This window comes from Mustela nivalis (assembly GCF_964662115.1).
Source record: "Mustela nivalis genome assembly, chromosome: 4".
Lineage (NCBI taxonomy): Eukaryota > Metazoa > Chordata > Mammalia > Carnivora > Mustelidae > Mustela > Mustela nivalis.
This window is the reverse complement of record NC_139023.1, coordinates 82145719-82150428: the sequence shown is the minus strand read 5'-3', so window position 1 is coordinate 82150428 and position 4710 is coordinate 82145719.

Genomic DNA, 4710 nt, shown 5'->3' with positions numbered 1-4710 from the left:
AAAACTGTGAAAATTGTTTGGTAATAGTGAATTTTTAGGTGACATGAATTGTGGATATCATGTGCTGTTGCTTTGATTGCTTGGATGACTCATCAGATAACACCCTCCCCCAAGCCTTAAATGCAAACTGTTTCAATTCCCTTACCTGAGCTTTCGCACTTCTCTCTTCAGAGTTCTGGAAAATGTTCTACTCAAGGCAGCAAGTACACACACAGCCCAGATGAACTATAATTAAGGTGGCAAGAAACCAAGGAAAAGAGAAGGCTGTATTAGTTCAATTGTTTCCTTCGCATGGGGAGCAGATGGACTCCAAGGTCTAATAACCCTTTTGTACCTCAGCTAAGGCTGACAATATATCATTATACTCAGATGGAAGCACGAAGAAGGTGCCTAGCAACTTAGACTTGGAATGCCTGAGCTTTTGTCAATTTACGTCATAATCTTAATATTAAACAGGCTCGCTCTCATTTGCCAGTCATCACCTCATTTTATGTTTTTCAAACACAAGAAGATTAATCAGTCTTTCCTGAAAGTACTTTAGCCCCTTAGATATAGAACAGTAGTAGTATTTAAGAGTCTCCCCTTATAAATGTATACATAAAATCGCCATGACCCTTAATGGAAATTATGTAAGTTGAGGGGCCTTCCGTGGGTAACATTTTCATTAGCCACAGTATGCACATAACCCAGAGTCTTTTTGAATTTGGAAACCAAGCACTATTTCTTGGACCTCATTGTGTTTGTGTGTTTTGTGTAGATAAAAAGTTATTAGAACTTTCATTTCTTTTTTTTATATAAATTTTTTAAATTTATTTTCAGCATAACAGTATCATTATTTTTTCACCACACCCAGTGCTCCATGCAATCCGTGCCTTCCTTAATACCCACTACCTGGTACCCCAACCTCCTCCCCCCCACCACTTCAAACCCCTCAGATTGTTTTTCAGAGTCCATAGTCTCTCATGATTCTTTCATTTCTATTTAGTTTTATCTTTTCCTTCTTTAATGTCTATTTGTCTACATTATAAAATATAGACAATTATACATAATATTTTATAATAAAAATAAAAAGTGAGTTTTGGGTTGTGTGCTCAAATATTTTAGATATCTAGATCATGGTAGGAGATCAATTAATAGCTAATGAAAGGTAATAATGAAAGAATGAAGAAAGGAAGGAGACCTGAAAATGACTCAAAATCACTGGACCATCAGTGGACCAACCACATGCCCTTCTCACAGAAAGAAAATTCTATTAGTAACATATGATCAAGGGGATGACAATCACCAATTCTCTCCAATATCCTACTGGGGTGTCTAATTATGTCAATACAGGAGGGAGACAGAGCTTGTTAATTTCCCATTTTACTCTATGGTAAAGAAGAAAAATATTGGGGAAAATTAATTTCTGTTAGGAAACCTAGAAATATTGGTTGGAGATATCAATAACATACCCAGGTCCTCAGATCCCAGACAAAGAGCTTCAAATATAGTTCATATTCTCCTGGCTTTCTCACTGGAGATGCCAGTGAAAAAGAAGGAAGAGATAATTATTTAAAGAATAAATCTGAGTCTTCGCTGAACTCTTGCAAATCTTTTTGACAATAATAATAAAAAAGGAATAAAAAATGCTTCCAGCAGAATTATCCTTAATTGTGATGAAAAATATATAACTGAGTATGTTATTCTTAATAGGACCCATCCTCCCCAGCATGGACATTTGGTATTTGGAATAACTTCAAGGAGGAGAGAATTAGGAGATTTTCTGGACCACATAGTTCTCATCAACTCAGGGGAGAGAGGAAGGCCCCAGTACAAACTTGACTTGGAAGAGAAAAATTCTGCTATCATTATATTGATGAATGTTGGTCTAATATAATATCTTCTCCATTCTTCTGCCAATGCATACTGTCCTACCATATGACAAACACCAGTGAGAGAAGTTGTGAGTGTCTGTCTCATTCTTATCTTCTCCCTGTCCTTTGGTATGTAACCATGTATTTGGAAGATCTTATGTTAAACAGGTCATAAAATAGTGTGGAGAAAAAAGAAATGTGAAAAGAGCAAATGTACTGTCAAACAATTACTGGAGACAAAGGAAAAACAAAAGAAAGTAATTTTAGCCTGGCCATACAAGTTTTCTCTCTTAAGTCGATAATGTCACATTCCTGCTTCAAAAAAAGAGGGGTCTAATTGTCTTCTTCCTTATATTTCACAGCCATTCTAAACCTGTTCAGATATCATTAGACCTTTTCAAGATTGCTGTTGAACTTCTTCAAGATCTAATATTTTGTAATTCTTAATGTAAAAAAATAAAAGTAGACCAATATCCTTCTCTAAGCTGAATAACTGACTTTGCATGGAGACTTGAGAAAGTATTTTAACCTTTCCAAGTCAAGGCCTTCTCATGGGTAAAATAGAGCTAAGTAGCTTTCTACACTTTCCTCATAAATTGTTTCAAAATTCAAAAAACCACTGGGAAGAGTTGAAACATTTTGTTATTTTTTTCTTCAAAGATAAAAAGGGATCATCCCTTCAATGAAGGAAAGATGAAATATACAGGATTAATTCATTTTAGATACTTAAATGTACAGCATTCTTAAAAAGGAACCTTAAACCTTCAGCCCTGGATAACCTCTCACAATTGAGCCACTGTTTAATACATTCTTATAATGCCAAGGTTTTAGAAAAGAGGGTAAAAATACCTTCTTTGGGCAATTTGTGTGCAAATGAAACAGCTTATTAAAGATCCCCTCAATGAGAATGTGTAAACACTACTCTTGGCCACAAAGAAACAATTTCCTGGGGCAAACTTCATGGTCTGATTTCCCAGAAATACCCTGGAAAATGAACAGAAGGAAACGCCTTATACTGCTTTGTCTGTAGCCACAAAATATACACATAGGGTCCCACCCAGCTGAAATTTAACCCTGTGCCACCCAAAAAGAATAAAAATAATAACAAAAGTTCCATAATGAAGCCATTGTACACTTAAAAATAATACCTACACTATCTGCACATGAAGGCCAATATAATTATGGTCCAGAAAACCGAGTTCCTTCGGAGTAGAAATGTGAACAGGTGCCCTGTCATAATATTTTTTAGGCAAGAACCATTCAAGGCTATCTCCTCTCCCCTTAGTTCTACTTAGTGTAAATCCATCAGAGGGAGGAGGAGGAGGAGGATTTATTCAAGTTAGAATGGATTAAGTGAACATCCACAATGAATATGTCTATCAAACATTACTTTTTTTTAAAACTATCATTATTGTAACTGTCGATCTAATAGAAGAAGGTTTAGAACAATTCATTTAAGGAACAGTCAATTCTTGTATGGTTGACTGTATCTCTATCACCATCTAATGTCTAAAATCAGGCTATCAATGTGTTTCTATCCTAGTCCCATCTCATCAAACCCCCTTACTGTCAAGACTACCCACTTCTGTTAGCAGATTGGAAACCACAGACTCAACATCGACTTCTTCCTCTCTTTATTCTCAATTAATCAACATTGCTTTTAAGTATTAGTTTAGAAATGTCTCTCCCTTTCCTCTGCCACTATCATGGTTCCAGTCTTTGTCATCTCTCTCCAATTGCTTCCAACTTTGCCTTTCCACCACTAGTTCTCAACACTGGTTGTACTTTAGAATTACTTCAAAATATTTGAAAAACACCCTAAATCTTTTATACAAATATCCTTAGATGGTAAGATCTTTTTGCTTGCATCATTCAGTCAAAATAAAAAGAACTTTTAGGGGACGCCTGGGTGGCTCAGTTGGTTAAGCGACTACCTTCGGCTCAGGTCATGATCCCAGCCTCCTGGGATCGAGCCCCACATCAGGCTTCTTGCTCAGCAGGGAGCCTGCTTCTCCCTCCGCCTCTGCCTGCCATTCTGTCTGCCTGTGCTCGCTCTCTCTCCCTCTCTCTCTCTGACAAATAAATAAAATCTTTAAAAAAAAAAAAAAAAGAACTTTTAGTATAGAGACATATGTAATTTATCTTATTACTTTTAAATGAGAGTACTTGATTGTAATACTTATGTTCATATTATCAAAGGACACCTAAGTATTTCTCATCCCTGAGTAAATGCCTGGCACATTTATTTTTTACAAGAAGTTTTTCTTCATGAAAAATTATCCACAGGTTACAGATTGTTTATAACTGAGTTAGAAATAGTTATTGCTATTTTATGATGTAAATGAAAGAACACAGGACTGGGGATTTGAATTTTCGTTCTGATTCATATTTATGCTGCTAAGCATACGTTCCTTTTTAAAAAAAAAATTGAACAATAATACCATCCCTACACACCTAAAAAAATTATTGTCAGGAATAAATGGAATAATATATATGAAAAAGTATGAACAACTACAAATTCCAAGTGCCCTTCTCTTATATTGATGCATTTTATTCCTAAATAGGCTATAAACTCTTAGATTAAATGTAGTTTAAGTATTGAAAATTAAGCAACATTCTAAAAAGAAAAAAATGTATTTTCCAAGAGAGTTATTGTCTCTATTACAACTTATGCTTACTGTATACCAGAGGCAGCCCTCTATTCCACAGAGTATGTGGAACCCCTCTCAAGCTGCCAGCACTTTCTCCTTCATCTGTAATCACTCCCTACTGTCCTTGGCAACCCCTGCCTAAGTCTGCAAATAATTCCCACTCCCTAATTTCAAAGACAAGAAAAAGCAAGCCAATCAACAGGTAA